The 23,082-nt window shown below is 34.9% G+C and overlaps 1 protein-coding gene across 20 annotated transcripts in view; it reads left to right on the forward strand.

Moving 5' to 3' along the window:
- The window catches only part of EHBP1 (EH domain binding protein 1), a 519,124-nt gene that overhangs the window by 381,971 nt on the left and 114,071 nt on the right, over nucleotides 1-23,082 (forward strand). The window lies entirely within an intron of this gene.

Consider the following 23,082-nt stretch of genomic DNA (forward strand, 5'->3'; position numbering starts at 1 on the left):
CACAAAATAAGCAGATGCTATTGGAAATGCTATTGGTAAATTTTTTAGGTACAAGTTAAATTTCTTTTATACAGAGCTATTCAGATAATCTATTTCTTCTTGAGAGAGCTGTGGTTGCTTGCATCTTTCAAGGAATTTGTCCATTTCATCCTGGTTGTCAAGTTTTTATTAGCATAAAGTTGTTCATAATTTTACTATTTTGTTAATATCTATAGAATCTGTAGCTATATTACTTCTCTAATTTCTGATATTGGTAACTTTTGTCTTCTCTTTTTTTTCCCCGTCTGATGAATCTGGCTAAAGTTTTACCGATTTTATTGATGTTTTCAAAGACCCAGGTGTTCATTTCATTGATTTTCCCTGTTGTTTTTTGTTTTTGTTTTCAAAATTAAACTGAGTTCCACTCTGATCTTTATTATTCCCTTTTTTCTTAGTTTCTTAAGGTGAAACCCTAAGCAATTGATTTGAAACTTTCATTCTTTTCTAATGTAGGTCATAAATGCTATATATTTACCTGTAAGCATTACTTTTTTAGCTGCATCCCACAAATTTTGACATGTTGTGTTTTTATTTTCATTCAGTTCAACATACTCTCTAATTTCTTTTGATTTTTTTCTTTTCTTTTTTTTCCCCCCTTTTGAACCATGGACTATTTAGAAATTGTTATTTAGTTCCAAATACTTGAGATTTTTCTAAATATCTTTCTTTTTTTGATGTCTGACTTCTGTTGTGGTTAGAGAGCACACCTCATGCGATTCAATGTTTTTAAATTTATTGAAACTTTTTTTATGGCCCAGAATGTAACTGTCTTGGTAAGTATTCCGTATGTAATTGAAAAAAAAAATGTGTGTTCTGCCTTGGCAGGAATTCATTCATTTTATTCACCTAATATTTCACTGATGTCTCAAGTGCTTAGAACAGTGTGGCACATAGTAGTATCTTAACAAATTTTTGTAAATGCATACACATATATTTTAAATTAAATATTTAACGCAAAAGAATTGAACCTGGTGCTATTGGCCCAGATCAGAGGAAATACCCAGTAAATTCTTGTGAGCAGAATCTTTAGGGGACCCAAGCCAGGTCAGAGTTTACTGGAAGACTTAATTAATTCTAGAAACTGAAGAGAAATTCTAAGGTTTTATACCATAGCAAAATTGCTTCTCTGAATACTAAAAGGAAAATATGTTTGAGACCAGAAGATGGAAATGCAAACTGGTAAGAATAACTGTGGATGAGAATCCATAGTTGCCTAGCTGGATCAGAATCACCTGGGACCCACCTCTTACCTACTGAATCAGAATTTTCAAGGGTGGAGCCACAGAAAATCCATTTTAACTATATGTCACCTGACTCTCCCATTATTCCAAGTGATTCTGATGGCTGACATATTTGAAAAGTGCTAATTTAGAAGAGAATTACTTGTAGATTGGAAGTGGAATGAAACTATAGGTGCTTGAAAAAACTGATTTAATACGCTAAACCTGTGCCAAGTTAGTGAATAATTACTTTGTACCTATAACTCAGATTACAAAGTTTGTACTGTACTGTAATAAAACTAATTAATGTACTTAAATTTTAATACCATTGTGTTTGATTTTAAACATTTCTTAAAGATACCTTTTGAAAGTTGGATAAAGCTTCTGTGGAAATCTAGCTAGGAAAAAAAGTGTTTTTAACAATGTTTTTGTGACTTAAACCATTAAGGTCATATTTTTAAATAAAAATTTTAACCGCTTATTAAGTTCTTCCTTTGTTGCAAGTGTAAATGTCATAAAAATGGGACTTATTTTGTCTGCTATTATATTGCCATTCCTAACAGGTAATGGATGTTCAGTAAATTTTTCTTGAATGAAAAATTCACTACATAGTTCCTTGTGGCAGCTTTGATTAAATTAGAATAACTGAGGAGTTTTGACCAATTTTACCTTAGATTTCCTTGTGTGACAAATAATTAAACTTCTTTGGCTTGGTTTCATCTCTTTCATCTTTAAAAGGCATGCCAAGTTTTAAGGTGCAAGCTAAAATAGCTGCAGGGTCCTCTTGTGAGATATTAGGGAAAATAGACTTTACATGGGTTAAACACGTTCTCAGTAATGCATATTGCCTTGCACTTAATAAGTACTTAGTGCTTTTTAGTTGAATAAATGAATCTTAATTCACTCCTCTTTTGTTTTTTTTGTTTTACAAATGATAAAACCAAAAACTAGATTGGATGTTATTAAGACTAATACCATATAGCTCTTTCAAATTCAGGATCAGAAGTAGAATTCAGGTCCCTGGATCCAACACAGTATTCTTTCAAGATAATATTTCATTTCTGAGTCAGTTACAGAAAGAATGATTTTTCAGGGTACTGAATCTTCCCTAAGATCCTTGGTACCCTGAGATCATAGCACGAAATGAGTCGTATATTCTTTTTTTTTTTTTTTTTTAGGTTTTATTTATTTATTTAAGAGAGAGCAAACGCATGGGCAGGGGGAGGGGCAGAGGGACAAAAAGCCCCACGACCCTGAGATCTTGACCTGGCCAAAGTCAGATGCTTAACCAGTTGTGCCACCCAGGTGCTCCAGGTGCCCCGCGAGTCGTTTATTTGGCCTGGAATCAAACTGCCAAGTCCATAGACTATGCTTCTTAAGAAGCAGAACAAGTTATTTAAGCTCACTCTTAGTGTACTCATCTATAAAATAGGGATAATAATGCTTATCTCATAGAGCTATTGTGAGGATTAAATATGGTAATATATGTAAAGTACTCAGAATAGTGCCTTGAACACAGTAAATTCTGTATTAGTTGCTGCTACTGTTGTTGTTCGTAATGCATTTGTCTTAGAATCTGACACCCCGCAAAAAGACATTAGGTCATTTTCTTGGAGTTCTTTTTTAATCTTTCCTCCCTTCCTTAGCAACTTTCAAATCCTCAGGGTAGAGGTGTGGAGCATTAGTGAGGCTGAAAAAGAAAAAAAGTTCATGATTCTTGTCATTGGTTTGTTTTTGTTTCCAAAGTGCTCTTGAACTGAGGTATCTAACATGTATATGTATTGTGGAAGAGAGGGGACAGTCGCCTAAAATTTATAAAGATTTTTCAATGAAAGCACTTTTTTTAACTTTCTTAAAATTGTATCATAGATGAAACATATATAAATGTATTTTCTGGAAGAAGGTATGAGGATTTTAAAATTGTTTTATTCTACCTGACACCTAGATTCTTTAATAATGTACTTGGTGAGATTGCAGCTGTAAATGGTTGAAAACCACTGGTATAGGATGTATATGTTAAAGGAGTTGGGGACAGAATAATCTCTACTTCATGAGTTACATAATGTTACATTAACTTTTAGAGATAGTTCTCAAGGGACCCATTAAAGCCAGTGTATTGTTTTATTTTGTTTTCCTTCTTGTCTGGGCAGAGCACTTATTTTATTTGTTGCTGAGGAGCTGGCCACAAATCATACAGGAATGGAATAATTAACAATTAAAGGGAGTGTTCATTCTCTCCAGTACCTACCCATAGTGTTTCTGAAGGAAAAGAGATTGCCAAGTAGCAGTGGGAGCCTCTTCCCCACTAAAGGCCAAGCACACAGCTTCCATAGTACTCCTGAGCCTGCTTGTTTGCTGATTTGTAAACAATAAAGTAGAAAAGAAGCCAGCAATGCAAATCATTTTTCAGTACTATTCAGCATCTATTAATTGGGTATGCATTATCTGTTTGCTATACTGTACCACCATCTAATTCCTTGGAACCTTTTAAGTTTTGACTTCAATACTAAAATTAAGGTCTTTGAAGATTTACAGTAAAACTGTTAAAAGTAATCAGTAGATATTAAACTGCCATTGATTTCTTGTAGTATTTATTATGTAATAACCACAACTCTCCAAACTTCTAATTTGAATATGTAAAATATATATATATTGTAAGGAATTCCCACGCTTAATTTCGATTAGCTTCAGTCCCTGGGTTGGCCTCTGTTAGAGGGCAGGGACTGTTTCATCACCAAGATGATCCTAGTTCCTAGGCCCAGGGTTAGCACCCTTAGCAAAATAAATACTGTAGTGGAATAAATGAATAAACCTCTGCCTTGATGCTAATTCTCTTGCTGTCTCTTCTCAAAGTGTGGTCTCTGGAGGTCCATGAGATAGTTCACTGGGTTTGTGAATTAAAGGACATTTTCATAATAATACTAAGACATTATTTGCTTTTTTCACCATGTTGCCATTTGCACAGATGGGGCAAAAGAAATCGTGGGTAAAACCCACTCGCACCTACAAATGAATCAAGAGCAGTGGCACCAAATTGTTAGTAGAAGTCATTGTATTCGGGGCGCCTGGGTGGCACAGCGGTTGGGCGTCTGCCTTCGGCTCAGGGCATGGTCCCGGCGTTGTGGGATCGAGCCCCACATCAGGCTCCTCCGCTATGAGCCTGCTTTTTCCTCTCCCACTCCTCCTGCTTGTGTTCCCTCTCTCGCTGGCTGTCTCTATCTGTGTTAAGTAAATAAATAAAATCTTAAAAAAAAAAAAAAAAAAAGAAGTCATTGTATTCTTCATGGCCAAGCAGACTTTTGTTAAAAAACAAACAAACCAGTTTCGCTTAAGAATGTCTTTATGAAGCAGTAAAAATTATTCATTTTATTAAATCTTGATCTCAGAGTACACAGTCTTCTAATATTCTGTGTTAGAAAGTATGCATAAAACACTGCTCCTGCACATCAAAGTACTACCATTATCTCAAAAGGAAGGACTTGCTCTATTGTTTGGGTTGTAAGCTTGGTTAGGTGTTTGTGTCGGGGAACACCATTTTTACTGGAAAGAATGACTGACAGACTGGTTATTTAGACTTGGTTATTTGGTACATATTTTCTCAGAACAGGAACAAAATGATCCTGTCACTTCAAGGGAAACAACTGACAGTATTTGTTGCCAGTGATAAAATTAGAGCTTTCAAGCAAAAATCAGAATTTTCAAAGACTCATTTCTGCCACTTTGAACTTGAGATCTTCCCAGTACTTAAAAAACTTTTCTGAAAAGATAGGTGATAATATTAAGAAATGTTATTTGCAATATTATATAATGAAACATGGCAACATTGTCAGGGAATCTGTTTTCCAAATGACCAGTGGATAATGTTTTAAAATTATGTATATATAAAAATTCTTTTCAAAGTGCAAAATGATCGATGGATTTTAACATTAACAGAGTTTGCAAAGTTCATCAGTGTGTTTTCAGAGTCTACATAGCAACTAATCTTTAAGAAACCACCACTTGTGAATTTTGGTATAGTATCAAAGAATAGTCACTGTTGTCTGAAAAGGCTTTAAAATGTCCCCTGTCAGCTGTGTATCTGTGTGCTAGATCTTTATTACTTCAACCAAAACAACATGTTACAACAGATTGAAAACAGTAGCAAATATGAGAATCCGGCAATCTTCCTTTTTTTTTCCTTAAGATTTATTTTTTTATTAGGGAGTGTGTGAGCATGGGTGGGGGGGGGTGGGAGGAAGGGCAGAAGGAGAGGGAGAGAGAGATCTTAAGCAGGCTCCACCCCCAGCGCAGAGCCTGACTCGGGGCTCAGTCTCACAACCCTGAGATCATGACCTGAGCCGAAATCAAGAGTCAGACAATGAACTGACTGCACCCCCCCCCAGGCGTCCCCGAGCTTTCTTCTATTAAGCTAGACATTAAAGAGATTTGCAAAAATGTGAAACAATGTCACTCTTCTTGCTATTTTTCTTTGGAAAATATAACTGGTTCAATAGAGATATGTTAACATAAGGTTTTAAAAACTAAGTATTTTTAATTTTCTGTTTTAATTTCTAATATAGTAAATATCAGTAGGTATATCCACATAAACAAGAGCTCTTTGGGAGTTCTCAGTAATTTCTAAAAGTATAAAGAAGTCCTGAAACCAAAAATTTTAAGAACTGCTGTTCTCTGCCATCTCTGTATCTATCTTTGGCCTCTGACTTTAGTCGCAAGCCTGAGACTTTTAGGAGCTTCATACCTGTCTTTGTTCCTGGTTTTGCCTTGGAAATGATCCACATTAAATCAGACTTCCATTTGGGTAGGCATTAAGAAGTTTCAGATTTTCTGTATTTTTGCAAAGCTTTGGGGGAAAAGCAGCTTGTCCCTTAGAGGTCTAGCTCAAATGACGCTTTCTACTATGTGAACCCATGGCACTGTGTGAAAATGTATTTTATCACCCTCATCATATTATGTTATGATTGTTATTTATGCCTCCCTACTCAGTTATGAATTCTTCAGTGCCAAGGACCATGTCTTACCTTTGTATCCTTGGTACCTTTCATAAGAGGAAGGGAACGAGTATTGTAAACATTTGTTGATGACTTACTGACTTAGGATCAGTGTCAAGGGCCACAGTTTTGTTAATTTTTTAATAAACAGGTATTATGATAGGAACTAAAATAGGTCTTTCTGAAGTTGCTGCATATCAAATTCAATATAAGGAAGCACAGCATATAAACATGCAGCATTGTTAACTCATGGAAAGTTCATATAAAATGTGGCTATTTAACTATTATTTCTTCTTTTAACAATTGGCATATTCTTTGTGTAGTTTAAGTGTATGTGTGTACAGTTTGGCAAATGGAACAAAAACAATTTTATTCTGTAAGAATACTCTCCAATCAATATTCTCCATAAAAAATCATTTATAGTCTTTCTGTTCATGTATTATTTGTTTTGGGGCGGGTCCGTTAACCTGTCTGAAGCTTGTCTCTGAAATGTGGATAATTATAAGTCATGGGATTGTTGCAAGTATTTTTATTAAGCATATCTAGCCCTTTGAATTATTTAAATAGTGGCTTCCAAAGTGAGATGTGTGACCTCGAAGGAGGGCTCAGGACAGTTAATTGGGTGTGGGAAGAATATATTCAAACTTGTATCTACATGCTTTAATCTAAAATTAAGAAAGAAATTAAACTTTACTAATATTTAATATGCAGCTTAACATGGGTACCTACACTTAGCCTATGTATCTACATACTAGAAGCTCATGTGTCAGGTAGAGGGTAGAAGGTAGCCTGTGGGAAGGGGAGTACAAATACAAGAGGAAGCTTTACATCTATCCTTTTTGTCAAGAAATCATAAACTTCTTATATTCATTGGATTTTCATATTTCTGTAAACTTCCATTCATATTACATTGTCCAGACTATGTCACATGGCTATCCTTTGCTACGAGGTAAGTTAGGAAAAAAATGAGTACCAGACTTGTCCTGATTTCCTTACAAGAAGCAGGCATGAGAATGGATGGATGTTGGTTAGCCAGCCTATAGTGTTGACTACAGAAATATTTTCTCGTTTTGTTGCTAACAACACCACCTATGCCACCTTGTATGTCAGTATACTTTCAGAAGCTGAAAACAATTTCTGAACTGTTTTAAGGTCCAAATAAAAATTAGGGTTTTAACTGTACCTAATGGACATCAGGAAATAGAACTAAAAAAAAAAAAAAAAAAAGGAAATAGAAACCAAGTGAGTATCAACAAAGATCCTTTGCAAAATTGGTAGATTGCATTGAAAAATGAGTATCCTGATTTATTAAGTACAACCAATGATGTACTTTTTGCATTTAGATTAATGTATATTTGTGATGTATCTTTTTTAGCTATGACAGCCATTCAAACCAAGTATCAATGTATATGCCTTAGACCTTCATTCACATTGTTAAACCATGATTTAAAAAAAAAATATTTAAGCCTTTTCTATCACATTGTTCTTTTATATAATGAGAGAAAAATCTGCTTTTATACCATTATTAAGTAAAGTAAAATATTTTAATTGTTAATTTCTTATCTCCTCTTTTTAAATTTCCATTTGTGGCATATGTTTTATAATACACAGTAGTATGTGTATATAATACATAAATAAATGTATACCTATGAGAATGTTTCTACTGTTTTTCTGATATTGGCATGCGATTAAAAGTTCAGACCAATAGCCTACACAATATTACTGTAATGTACATTTATTTCTTCCACAAACTTTGTGTCCAAGTATTCAATGTAGAAAATATTGTTGGGACACCTGGATGGCTTAGTCGGTTAGGCATCCAACTCTTGGTTTGGGCTCAGGTCATGATCTCAGGGTCGTGGGATGGTGCCCCAGTTGGGCTTGGTGGGGAGTCAGCTTGAGATTCTGTCTTCCTTCCCTCTGTCCCTCCTCCTGCTTGTGTGATGCGCTCTCTCTCTCAAATAAACAAATCTTGAAAAAAATTGCTAAGGGGCACCTGGGTGGCTCAGTCAGTTAAGCATCAGCCTTTGGCTTGGGTCATGATCCTGGAGTCCCGGGATCAAGCCCAGAGTTGGGCTCCCTGCTGCACAGAGAGTCTGCTTCTCCCTCTCCCTCTCCCCTCCCCTGTGCTTGTGTGTGCGCTCCCTCTCTCTCTCAAATAAATAAAATATTTTTTTAAATTGTTAAGAAAATTTAATTTTCTCACTGTCAGCAGGTGACCCATTCAGCTCCTCTGACTACATGGCAGTAATCAGCATTTCCAGTTCTGTTTGAACATTCCATCTAGTTGTAGTCCTAATGGCTAAGTGATTATGATTCTTCTGAGAACCATACAGAACCTTAAATTTATTTAATTCTTTAAACCTTTTTCTTATTAGCCCACATTATGATTTAATTGGAATGCATTTATTAAAGAACTATACTTAAATAATTGATAGTTTGTGTGGCTACTACGAGATTTTTTTTTGTGATTTTTCAATGGAATTTTTCAGTCATATAAAAAGGTAAAAGGGGGGCGCCTGGGTGGCGCAGTCGTTAAAGCGTCTGCCTTCCGCTCAGGGCGTGATCCCGGCGTGCCGGGATCGAGTCCCACATCGGGCTCCTCCGCTGGGAGCCTGCTTCTTCCTCTCTCACTCGTCTGCTGTGTTCCCTCTCTCGCTGGCTGTCTCTATGTCACATAAATAAAAATAAAATCTTAAAAAAAAAAATAAAAAATAAAAAAAAAATAAAAAGGTAAAAGGATTATTTACAATTAACACCTGTGTGCCCATCTTCCTGCTTAAGATAAAACAGGTATAATTGAGGCTTCCTGTGTAACCATAATACATTTTAAAGTGTATTTTAAATTAAATAATGTAATATAATTCCATTTTAAATTTGAAACACTGGAATGTTCAGAGTACATTATACATCTGCTTTTTGAACATTCCCCTGATTGATATCTCTTCAGCAAAAATATAGTTAGGGAACTCAGAAAAACAAAGCTTATATAATGCATGGTAAATTATGCTTTCTATTTTGTCCCCATCTGATAGTAAGAATAGTGAATGAGGGGCGCCTGGGTGGCACAGTGGTTAAGCGTCTGCCTTCGGCTCAGGGCGTGATCCTGGCGTTATGGGATCGAGCCCCACATGAGGCTCCTCCGCTATGAGCCTGCTTCTTCCTCTCCCACTCCCCCTGCTTGTGATCCCTCTCTCGCTGGCTGTCTCTATCTCTGTCGAATAAATAAATAAAATCTTAAAAAAAAAAAAAGAATAGTGAATGAATATGATACCTGGTAAAAGGTAGTATTCCACCACTGCTTGTGGTCAGTAGTAATTAACCCAGTTCTTTTCTATTGGTAAGAGATAACAAATTTGGGTGGTCACAGAGCCTTAAGCTGTATTCCACTCCTTGGTGTACTTTCTGGGGAGGGAGTGAAGAGTGGCTGGATGCTGTCCTACTTCAAATGGCAAACGATGTCTGCATTTTCCCCTCTGGAAACTCACCAGCTGTACTTCCATATTGACATTTCTCCATAATCACACCTTCCCAGTTATTTTTGGCTACATCTATTGTGATAAGGATGACAGAAAACACTTAACATCTTAAGATCACTTAATACATTTTCAAAGGCGAATAACCAAATAATCAATATATTCAGTTATAGTGGTAAGGGATAAGCCAGATGACCTTATAAAAGGCCCTTCTCACTAGTCAATCTATGAAAATGATAAATTATTACATCTTGTATTGATCTTTTGCTGATTTTTCACTAAAGGCTGCAAAAGTCTTGGAATTATTTAGGAGTTTTAAATTAGAAACCACAAAAAAAATGACTGCTGCTTAATGTTTTGCATCCCCCAAGATGTAGTTAACGCCCACTCAGGGCATGCTTAGACTTGGTTGGTAATTACAATTGAGCTGTAAAATATTTTGACAGTTTCCAACTGTTGTGTACTTGTTAGTCATTTGGTGGCAAATGCAATTTGGTGAGGTTTTTTGGTGGGGCATGTTTAATTAAGAATCTTTCAATTAAGTAGTGTGCCACACTAAGCGTTAGTACAAAGTTTTGCAGCTATGAGCTACTTTTACTTTTTACCCAAGGCGGGTAAATGTGTTTCATTAAAAACACTGCAGTGCTTTTATGCCTCTACTTTTCTTTACAAGCTTTTACTTGTCATATAGGAAAGCATAACCACCCAGTTCTTAATTTGTAGCCTGAACATTGTGTATGATTTTTCTAGGTAAATGAATTCAATGGCAAATAAATCAAATTGCTCTTGATAATTACAGAACTAAAAAAGAAAGATGGGATGGATTTTTGTTGCATGTTTTTATTCTCTTTTTATAACAACAAAGCTCCTAATAATAAGCTAATTTGGGCAATATGACAATTCCTAGAAAGAAAGCGTCAAATCTTTCAAATCAAGGCAGGTTTCTTGTTTAGATTGAAAATAGTAGCTGAAGCATTTTAAATCTCTCTGTTAAACATACAGCTTTTAAGTAAATCATTATTTCTGGAATTATAGAACCAAATGATAATGAAAAAAATTAAGCCCTTAGTGTATTCAAGAGTAAAACAGTAAAACTGTCATATTCAAATCATTTGAAAAGCCTACCATCTAAAGATTATAATTGTCTTTCTGGAAATCTTCAGACATTTCATTCTTTCTATTTTGTTGATACAAATTTTGATCTTGAAGCCAGCAGTATGTATAAGGATTTTTGGGAAAAAATAGAATTCTATGAATCTAGTCTATTAGTTCTTTAATCTTTCTAATGTTTCCTGCAAAAATATATTAATGCAATCTGTGAAAATAAAACCAAATGTTATACTAACTTTACTGTATCAGTTTTGGCTTTATTTTGAAATACGTAATCTCCCCAAATTGTCAGTGTTGGGAAATGTATTAAACAAATCATTTTTATTTGCTTTTATAACCTATATATTCAGTGAGCAAAAGGGCTGAAATGGGGTCAGGGAAAGGGTGGGAATAAGCTGCTAATACTGGCTCAAATTAGAGAACTGAGTAAAATAATGAGAAATGTATTTGTACATGACTGTACAATTTGTAAAATTCATCAAACTGTACATTTTCAGAGGGCGGATTTTGTATGTAAATTATGCCTTAATAAATCTGCCCTTTAAAAATATTTTAAAATTTTGAAGTTGAGAAGGACAGCCTAAGTCAGCATCCCAATGTCATAAAATCGATATTCTATTGCTAACTTATTCAAGAATTGCATCTGTAATTGAATATGATTTACTCCTGTCCAATAATAGCCAAAACTTGCAGAAAAACTGGATAAGACAGTGTAAGTATTGTATGTACAATGTATAATACAGTACATATTAATATGTACTGTATTATATTCTATGGAGTTATTAATAAATTAAATATATATCTCTTAGAGAAATATTTACAAATATACTTTCCCCATGGTTAACATTCTTAGATCAGGATTTCTCTTTTATTTATGTTCTATATGGTCTGTAAGTGGATTTTTAAAAATTCACACTGAGATTACTATAAAAAAGTATTTCTTTTTTATAATTTATTTTTATAATTGGTATGATTGTGCCTTGCTTTATATGCAGATTTTTATTGGAGACTTTTAAAAATGAATTGTTGAAATTCAGGTTATATTTTAAATATGCACCAGGAGAAGAGGAATCTGTAATTTTAATTTCATAAATGTGAATATCTACAATTTAATTTTACTAATTTATAAATGGATAACATATCTAACACTTAAATTAAAATACATTCACTAATATTTAGCAGTTAGGGGTGCCTGGGTAGCTCAGTCAGTTAAGCGTCTGACTCTTGATTTCGGTTCATGTCCTGATCTCAGGGTCCTGAGATTGAGCCCTGTGTCAGGCTCTGCGCTCAGTAGGGAGTCTGCTTCAGATTCTCTCTCCCTATGCCCCTCCCTCCCAACTCTCTCTCTCTCTCTCTCTCTGTCAGATAAATAAATCTTTAAAAAAGATGATATTTAGCAGTTATAGGACAATAAATTTGTTCTGAATGTTAAATAACATGCATGCCATTTTATATGGATTTTAGTTTTCAACTTATTCTAATAGTTGTAAAAAAAAAAAAACAGAAGATGAAGTACTGAATGAGATTATATAATACTCTCTGAGCCCTTCTTGGCATTTTACTTATTTCATTTTATTTTAATGGCAATGTTAAATATTGTGAAGGTATCTACCCATCTTCTCTAGATACTTAACAGAATTTATGTAACCATAATCAAAATGTAAACAGGATATTTCTTTTTTAAATTTTTATTTAAATTCTAGTTAGTTAACATATAGTATAATATTGGTTTCAGGAGTAAAATTTAGTGATTCATCACTTACGTATAACATCCAGTGCTCAATACAAGTACCCTCCTTAATACCCATCACCCATTTAGCCTATCCCCCTCCCACCTCATCTTCGTCAACCCTCAATTTGTTCTCTGTAGTTAGGAGTCTCTTATGGTTTGCTTTCCTCTCTTTTTTTCTTCCCTTCCCCTATGTTCATCTGCTTTGTTTCTTAAATTCTACATATGAGTGAAATAATATGGTATTTATCTTTCTCTGATTTATTTTGCTTAACATAATATACTCTAGCTCCATCCATGTTGTTGCAAATGGCAAGATTTCATTCTTTTTGATGGCCGAGTACTATTCCATTGTATATGTATACCACATCTTCTTTATCCATTCATCAGTTGATGCACATTTGGGCTCTTTCCAAAGTTTGGCTATTGTTGATAATGCTGCTATAAACATTGGAACAGGATATTTCTTAGGATGGTATCAGAATGATTAAAAATTTATTTAGGAAAAATTAAATGTTTAAGAATAGCTTTTTTAAAACATTCAAAAAAAGGTGATGGTTAATGAGGTTTGATTATCCCTACAAGATATTAAATAAAGCATATTATAAAATAGTAATATACTGATAAAAAACATTAGGTGAGACACTGAAGCAGAATTTCTAGCCCAGAAATGAACACGATCTCATTAAGACCCATATATACACCTACATAATAAGGTATTGTAAAGGAAGCATTATAGAACAATGAAGTACAATTCAGGAAATTATGTTAAGATAATAATTCAGAACCTTACTTCACACCATTTACCAAAAATGTATTCTAGGTGGAAGAAAGCATTAAAACATGAAATTATTTTTAAAGAAGAAAAATTAATATTTACCAGATCTCTGGAGAGAAAGTAACTTTCTAAACCAAACGAAGCAAAAGATACCATAAAAGGAAGTTGTACTATAAAAAAATTAAAATTAAAATGACACTGAAAAGAAAAATGATAGGGAAAATATACGTCCATGAAATAGAAAAAGAGTTAGCACCTGTATTATTTACATATCTTTAAGGAAGACATTATGTGATAAATTTAGGACTCCATCCTACATCTGACTGATTCCAGAGTCCATATGATCTTAACAATGGTGTGTCCTTTTCTTATGCTACATATACTTATGAACATAACTTATCCCTTATGACAGTCTATATATGGTTTAGTTATAGTATATTTACAGGAGAATTAAGCTTATTTTCATTTGTTTACAGAAAAAAAAATTTTGTATAAATAAATTATATGGATAAAATTTGCATGATTTTGTTAGTATCCCTTAAAGCTGCATTTACTTGCAGCTTCTGTTCCCTATACTCTGGAGCAATACTTGTTAGGTTATATAAGATATGGGGTGGTATCACTGAAAAGCCATAAGAATATCCTTTCTCATAAAATTGCACAGCAGAACAAAATGGCTAAAGTAGAAATGAGTGGGAACTCTCCTAATAAGCGAAGTTTGGCCTACCTCACATCTTCTGTGAATGGATTGCATGTTGATGAGAAAGAGTAGTTTGTAAAATAAATGGGTGTATGTTGGAAACTCAAATTCAGAATATAAGAATATTGTGCATTAGCAGTTATTCTCCCTTAAGTCTCTTTTTCTGCTTTTTTCTTTGCTTTACAGTCTTACACTCCTGACTTGCCCATCTACTTTTTAAAGATATCATAGTTCTGTATTATAACCTAGTAATTCGAAATATTTGTGATTTTTTGTTTGTAGTAATTTTAAAAATTTCTGCAAACTCTTTTAGAAGTTGACTGATGCAAAAGATTTTACAGAGGAGTCATTGTAAAATCATATACTATTAGGGCTCACAATCTTTCCTATAATTCTTCATAAGAAAATCTGTTAAAGAACTATTTTGACAAGTGAAAGACAGTCAGTTTTTCATGATTCTTTCTCTTCTATTTAACTGACTTGTGATAATGTGTAATTATTTTATAAATTCAGTCTGTATTGGTAGGATTAACACATGTGTTTTACATGTGTGTTATCATAAATAAGCTTTCCAAAAGACAGAGTGAATAAAATGCATCAGGCGTGGGAATTGTACCCTACTTGCAAGGTGATCAAATACCTTTTATTGTTTCATGGGTGCTGGAAGAAGACAGGACTCCTGAGTTAGAGACAAAGGGTTTTATTACTCACAGCAAGAGTATCAGCATGTTTTGAGGCACCTGGCTGGCTCAGTTGGTAGAGCATGTGACTCTTGAACTGGGGATCATGTGTTCAGGCCCCATGTTGGGGGTAGAGTTTACTTAAAAAAAAAAAAAAGTATCAGCATATTTTGGTTGGTTCCTTTTGCCACCAAGTCCCATAATGGTGAGATGAAGGGTCAGACAGAAGCTGCACACACTGTGGTTGCATCACATCTGAAGGACGTTGAGCTTGGGGAATCTACTACATTTATAGCTATCATTAAACAAGTCTGCTCTTTATCCCAGGCAGAGATACTACCTCAATCTTAAGGGCTGATTGCTTATCTGTGAAGAATGATCTGATAAAAAGCAGTCAGGACTTCTCACTCTTGGAGAGCCTAGAAAGATGTGTAGGAGCAGAAGAGATGCACAGAGGAGTATTTCCCAGCACTCTTATAACAATTGTTGTTTTTTTTATCAACTGTTCTCTTTTTGATGTTACTGCCTATATAATAATAATTGGGCCTGAAATTTCACTAACTCTGTACCACCATTTGATTTGTACTTACAGTAGTAAGTTTTAAAGAAATAATTGTAGTAAGGGCTTCTGGCCAAATGGGGACATTTATATAGCCCAAATACTCTATTATAGAATGGATTTTTTCATATTTAATAATCATTTTTATAGGCATGGAATCAACACTTTCTTTGTGTTTCTGGCAAACTTACTATTGGAACGTATATAATTTCATAAGTGACTAGGCATATCCCCATAAGGAAACATCATGAATATTGATATATCCTGCAAACACTGTATTACACAGTGTTCTTCATCTCTTCAACTTTTTTACTCCTCAATAATGACATAACAGGGTGAATCTTTCTATAATCAGTTCTTTAGTATAGAGTCTACAATTTAAATTTAAGCCACCAGTTAGTCTTCTTATGTTTATTTTCTTTGATAACCTCAAAGATGGTGTTGGTTGATTTGATCGTTTAAAAATATAGCATTCCTATACCTACATTTCTACATACTTTACACCAGTAATTTTCAAACTTTTTTTTTTTTTTTGAGTCTCAGAACCCTTTTATACCCTTAAAAGTTTGAGAAGATAAAGGATTCTGGAAATAAGGTAAAGTAGGAAACAAAGGCAGGCTTCAACAGGCAGAAGAATCAATGAACTCAAACATAGCAAAATTGAAATTATAGAGTCTAAGGAGCAGAAAGGTAGAAGAAAAATGATCAGAGCCTAGGGACTTGGAAGAAGGGAACACTGTCATGTGGACCAATATACACATTATGGGAGTACTGGAAGAAGAGAGAGAAAGCGGAAGAGAGATTGTTTAAAGAAATAATACTTGAAAACTTCCCAAATTTGATGAAAGATATGATAAACACCAAGAAGATTGACTTATGAAGAACTCAAAGACATCCACACTGAGACACATTATAAGCAAATTCTTGAATGCCAAAGACAAATAAAGAATCTTGAAATCAGCAAGAGAAAAGCAGCTCATCATATGCAAAGGATCCTCAGTAAAATCATAAGCAGATTTGTCATCAGAAACTTCAGAAGACACAATGCAGTGGCCAATATATTCAAAGTGCTAAAAGAAAATTACTGTCAATCAAAAATCTTATACCTGGAAAAACTGTTCTTCAAAAGTGAGGGATAAATTAAGATATTCTCAAATAAACAGAAGCTGAAGAATTTATTACCACTAGACCTGTCCTACAAGAAATGCTGAAGAAAGTCCTGCAGTTTGTAAATTTTTTTAAAAGATTTTATTTATTTATTTATTTGAGAGAGTATGAGTGGGGGGAGGGGCAGAGAGAGAGACAGCAAAGCAGACCCCCTGGCAGGGAGCTCTACACAGAGCTGATCCCAGGACTCTGGGATCATGACCTGAACTGAAAGCAGACACTTAACTGACTGAGCCACCCAAGCACCCCAAAAGTCCTGCAGTTTGAAATGAAAGGACGCTAGATAGTAACTTGAATCCCTATAAACAAATAAAGGTCTCAGTAAAGGTAAATACACAGTTCATTGTAAAAGGTAGTAGTATTATAATGGTTTGTAAGTCCACTTTTTGTTTTTTTACATTGCTTAAGAGATTAATACAGTTTTTAAAAATTGTTAGTCTAAAAGGTAGTATTATTGGGGCACCTGGGTGGCTCAGTAGTTAAGTGTCTGCCTTCGGCTCAGGGCGTGATCCCAGAGTCCTGGGATCAAGCCCCACATTGGGCTCCTTGCTCTGCTGGGAGCCTGCTTCTTCCTCTCCCACTCCCCCTGCTTGTGTTCCCTCTCTCGCTGGCTTTCTCTCTCTCTGTTGAATAAGTAAATAAAATCTTTAAAATAAATAAATAAATAAAAATAAAAGGTAGCATTATTATAACTTTTGTTTGTAACTCCAGATTTTGTTTTCTATTTAATTTAAGAGACTAATACATTAAAAAATTATTAGTTATGCTGTTGAACACACTAAATTACACATAAAGATGTAATTCTGTGACAATGAAAGGGATGTGGATGGAGTTGTGAAAGGGGGAAAATCTTTATATGTCACTGAAGTTAAGCTGGTATAAATTTAGGATGTTATAACTTTAGGATGTTAAATGGTAACCACAAAGAAAATAGCTGCAGAATATGCATAGAAGGAAATGAGAAAGGGATTTAAACACTTCACTACAAATGGAGAAATTCATAGAAACATAAAACCTACCAAAAAAAACCAAGAAGGAATATAGAGACTGAACAGACTAATAACAAATAGGGAGATTAAAGAAGTAATCAAAGCATCCCAACAAAGAAAAATCCCAGGAACAGATGGCTACACAGGTGAATTCCACCAATCATTCAAAGAAGGATTAATACCAATTCATAAACCCTTCCAAAAAATAGAAGAAGGAACATTTCCAAACTCATTTGATACAGCAAACATCACTCTGATACCGAATGAATAAGAATAATTTCATGAATAAGAAAAGAAAAGTACAGGTCAATATTTCTGTTCAATTTTTGTGATGCAAAAATCCTATATAAAATACTAGCAAACGAATTAAACAGTGCATCAAAAAAGATTATACACCATGACCAACTGTTATTTATTCCTGTGATGCAAGGATGGTTCAGCATACACATACAAATCAGTCTGTTACTCCACCTAAACAGAATGAAAGATAAAAACCACATGATCGTTTCAGTAAATGCAAAAAAAGTATTTGACAAAGTTCACCATTCATTTGTGATAAAAAGTCTCAACAAAGTGCAAAGAAACTTATTGCAACACAATAAAGGCTATTTATGAAAACCCCATAGTTAACATCATAATCAATAGGGAAAAACTGAACACTCTTCCTCTAATATCTGGTAAAGGCAAGGATGTCCACTGTCACCACTTCTGTTCAGTATAATACTAGAAGTCTTAGAGTAGGCAGGCAAGGAAAGTAAACAGAGGCAACCCAATCTGAAAGGAAGAAGTGAAATTATCTATTGGCAGATGACACGATCCTATGTGTAGAAAACCCTAAAGCTTCACTAAAAAAACTGTTAGAACTAAAGAAATTCAGGGACGCCTGGGTGGCACAGCGGTTGAGCATCTGCCTTCGGCTCAGGGCGTGATACCGGCGTTACGGGATCGAGCCCCACATCAGGCTCCTCTGCTATGAGTCTGCTTCTTCCTCTCCCACTCCCCCTGCTTGTGTTCCCTCTCTCGCTGGCTATCTCTATCTCTGTCGAATAAATAAATAAAATCTTTAAAAAAAAAGAACTAAATAAATTCAGGAAAGTTGGATACAGGATACAAAATCAACACACAAAAATCAGTAGTGTTTCTTTACACTAATAACAAGCTATATGAAAAGGAAATCAAGAAAACAATTCTATTTATAACACCAAAAATAAGAAAAATTAGGAAAAAATTTAACAGGAGGTGAGAGATCTGTACACTGAAAATGATAAAACATTGGTGAAGTAAATTGAAGACACAAGTAAACAAAGATATACTGTGTTCATGAATTAGAAGAATTAATATTGTTAAAATATTCATACTGTTGGGGCACCTGGGTTGCTCAGTCAGTTAAGCGTCTGACTTCAGCTCAGGTCATGATCCCAGGGTCCTGGGATGGAGCCCTGCATTGGGGTCCCTGCTTGGTAGGGAGCCTGCTTCTCCCTCTCCTTCTGCCTGCTGCTCCCCCTGCTTGTGCTCTCTCTCTCTTTCTCTGTCAAATAAATAAATAAAATGTTTAAAAAATATATCCATACTATCCAAAGTGATCTACAGATTCAATGCAATGTTTATCAAAATTCCAGTGGCATTTTTCACGTAAATAGGAAAAAATATCCTAAAATTCATATGGAACCAAAGAATAGTCCAAATAGTCAAAGCAGTCTTGAGAAAGAGGAACATTGGGGCACCTGGGTGTCTCAGTCGTTAAGCGTCTGCCTTCAGCTCAGGGCGTGATCCTGGCATTCTGGGATCGAGCCCCACATCAGGCTTCTCCACTGGGAGCCTGCTTCTTCCTCTCCTGCTCCCCCTGCTTGTGTTCCCTCTCTCACTGGCTGTCTCTCTCTCTCTCTCTCTCTCTCTCTCTCTGTCAAATAAATAAATAAATTTTTTTAAAAAAAAAGAGGAACATTATTGGAGATATCACCCTTTTTGATTTCCAATTATATTACATAGCTATAGTAATCAAAACTGTATGGTACTGGCATAAAAACAGACATCTAGACCAAAGGAACATCAGAGAAAGCCCAGAAATCAACCCACACATATACATTCATCTGATCTTCCAGAAAAGTGCCAGAAATACACAATAGGAAAGAACAGTCTCTTCAATAAATTGTGCTTAGAAAAATGTTCACATGCAAAAGAATAAAATTGGACCCTTATACCATATGCAAAAATCTACACAAAATGGATTTAGGATTTAAACATGCAACCATAAAACTCCTAGAAGAAAACTTAGTGGAAAAGCTTATTGACATCAGTCTTGCAATGATATTTTGGATATGACACCAAAAGCAAAGTCAACAAAACCAAAAATAAATATATGTGACTGCATCAAACCATAAAGCTTCTGCACAGGAAAGAAAACAATAAAAAAAATGAAAAAGCAACCTACAGAATGGGCTAAAATATTTGCAAGTTGTATGTCTAATGAGGGATTAATATCTAAAATACATAAGGAACTCTCACAGCTCAATGGCAAAAAAAAAAAAAAATTAAAAAATAGGCAGACAACCTGAACAGACATTTTTCCAAAGAAGACATACAAATGGCCAACAGGAATATGAAAAGGTGCTCAAAACCACAATCATCAGGAAATAGAAATCAAAACCATAGTAAGATATCACTTAACACTTGATAGGATGGTTATTATCCCAAAGACAAAAAATGATAAGTGTTGGCAAAGCTGTGGAGAAACGGGAATCCTTGTATACTTTTGGTGGGAATATAAATTGACACAGCCATTATGGAAAAAGTGTAGTGGTTCCTCAAACAATTAAATGTGAAAATACCATATGATCCAGCAATCCTAATTCTGGGTATATATCCAAAGGAAATGAAATCAGTGTCTCAAAGAGATATCCACACTTCATTGTTCATTGATGCATTATTTACAATAGCCAAAATATGGAAACAACTTAAGTGTCTTGGCTATAGTAATTATTTCACAAGTATGCACATCAAAACATCATGTAAATTTTAAATATGTAAAATTTTTATTAATAAAAAAATAAAACAAACCAGTCTATAACTGTACTTTCTCATCATACTGTAGCCATCAGATACACATAACCATTCGGCACCTGTCTGAATTGAGATGTATTATAAGTGCCAAATTCATACTGAATTTTGCATAGCAGGCTTTTTTTTTTAAACATAGGCTCCATGCCCAGCTTGGAGCCTGACATGGTGCTTGAACTCATGACCCTGAGATGGAGACCTGATCTGAGATCAAGAGTTGGGTGCTTACCTGACTGAGCCACCCAGGTGCCCCTGCATACTGAATTTTGAAGACTTAGTCCAAACCAAGAATAGAAAATGTCTTATAATAATAATACTAATACTAATACTAATAATAGTAATAATAATAATAATTTAAAGCAGTAATTACATATTGGAATGGCAATATTTTTAATATAATGGGTTAAATATATCATTAAAATTTAAAAAAGAAAGATCTCAATTCAACAACCTAACTTTACAACTTAACAAGCTAGAAGAAGAACAAATTAAATCCAAAGCTAGCAGAAGGAAGGAAATGATAAAAATAAAAGCAAAGATAAATGAAATAGAGAATAGAAAAACAATAGAAGAAATGGTGCTAGAACAACTAGGCATCCACATGTAAAATATGAATATACACATAGGCCTTATACCCATCACAAAAATTAATTCAAAATGGACCTAAATATAAAATGCAAAACTATAAAACTCCTAGAAGATGACATAAAGGAAAACTTAGATGTCCTTGGGTATGGTGACACCTTTTAAAAATACACAGCAAAAGCATGGTCCGTGAAAGAAAGAATGGATAATCTGGATTTCATTAAAATTACAAACCTCTGCTCTGTGAAAGATAATATGGAGAGAATGGGAAGACAAGCCACAAATGAAGAAAATATTTGCAAAATACACATCTGATTAAAAACTGTTATCCAGGGGCGCCTGGGTGGCACAGCGGTTGAGCATCTGCCTTCGGCTCAGGGTGTGATCCTGGCGTTATGGGATCGAGCCCCACATCAGGCTCCTCCGCTATGAGCCTGCTTCTTCCTCTCCCACTCCCCCTGCTTGTGTTCCCTCTCTCGCTGGCTGTCTCTTATCTCTGTCAAATAAATAAATAAAATCTTAAAAAAAAACACAACTTATCCAAAAGATACAAAGAACTATTAAAACTCCACAAGAAGAAAACAAATAACCTTATTTAAAAATGGACCAATGACCTTACAGACACCTCTTCAAAGAAGATTGATTGATTGATTGATTTTTAAGATTTTATTTATTTGGAGAGAGAGCATGAGCCAGGAGGAGGGGCAAAAGGAGAGGGAAGAGCAGACTCCCCACTAAGTAGGGAGCCTGATGTGGGGCTCGATCCCAGGACCCAGAGATCATGACTTGAGGTGAAGGCAGATGCTCAACCAACTGAGCCAGCCAGGTGCCCCCAAAGAAAATTTAAGATCACAAATAAGCATATGAAAAGATGTTCCACCTCATATGTTATCAGGGAAATGCAAATTAAAACAATGAGATACCACTAAACACCTATTAGAATGGCCAAAATCAGAACCACTGACAGCACCCAATGCTGATGAGGATGTAGAACACAAGAACTCTAATTCATTGCTGGTGGGAATCCAATATGGTATATAGCTACTTTGGAAGATAGTTTGGCTATTTCTTAAAAATGTAAACACACTTACCATGTGATCCAGCAGTTGTGCTCCTTGATATTTACCCAAAGGAGTAGGAAACTTCGATCTAAACAAAAACCTGCACATGGATGATTATAGCAGCTTTCTTCATAATTGCTAAAACTTGGAGCAACCCAAATGTCCTTTAGTAGGTGAATGGGTAAATAAACTGTGGTACATCTAGATAGCAGGTCTAGATTCAGCACTAGAAATAAATGAGCTATCAAGACATGAAAAGACATGGAGGAACTTTAATGCATATTACTAAGTGAATGAAGCCAATCAGGAAAAAGCTACATACTGTATGGGTTCAACTATATAACATGCTGGAAAAGGCAAAATTTGGGAGACAGTAAAAAGCTCAGTGGTTGCCAGGAGCAGGGTGTAGGGGAAGTATGACTAGGCAGAGCACAGAGGAATGAAAGTATTCTGTATGATATTATAATGACAGATATATGTCATTATACATTTGTCCAAACTGATAGAATGCACAACACCAAAAGTGAACCCTAAGACAAACTGTGGAATTGGGGAGATGTTGGTCAAATGGGTACAAAGTTTTATGTAGTATTAATAAGATCTAGTGATCTAATATACAAGAAGGTGGCTATAGTTAAATATTGTGTTGTATACTTGAAATTTGCTAAGAGAATATATCCTAGGTGTTTTCACCACACATAAAGAAGTGGTAACTAGGGGTGCCTGGGTGACTCAGTCAGTTAAGCATCTGACTCTTAATTTCAGCTCAGGTCATGATCTCAATGTTGTAAGATTGAGCCCTGCATTAGGCTCTGTACTCAGTGGGGAGTCTGCCCGGGATTCTGTCTCTCCCTCTGCCCCTCCCGCACTCATGCTCACTCGCTCTCTCTCAAATCTTAAAAAAAAAAAAAAAAAAAGAAGAAGAAGAAGTGGTGACTATGTAA

Source organism: Ursus arctos, unplaced genomic scaffold (assembly GCF_023065955.2).
Source record: "Ursus arctos isolate Adak ecotype North America unplaced genomic scaffold, UrsArc2.0 scaffold_8, whole genome shotgun sequence".
NCBI classification, from domain to species: Eukaryota; Metazoa; Chordata; class Mammalia; order Carnivora; family Ursidae; genus Ursus; species Ursus arctos.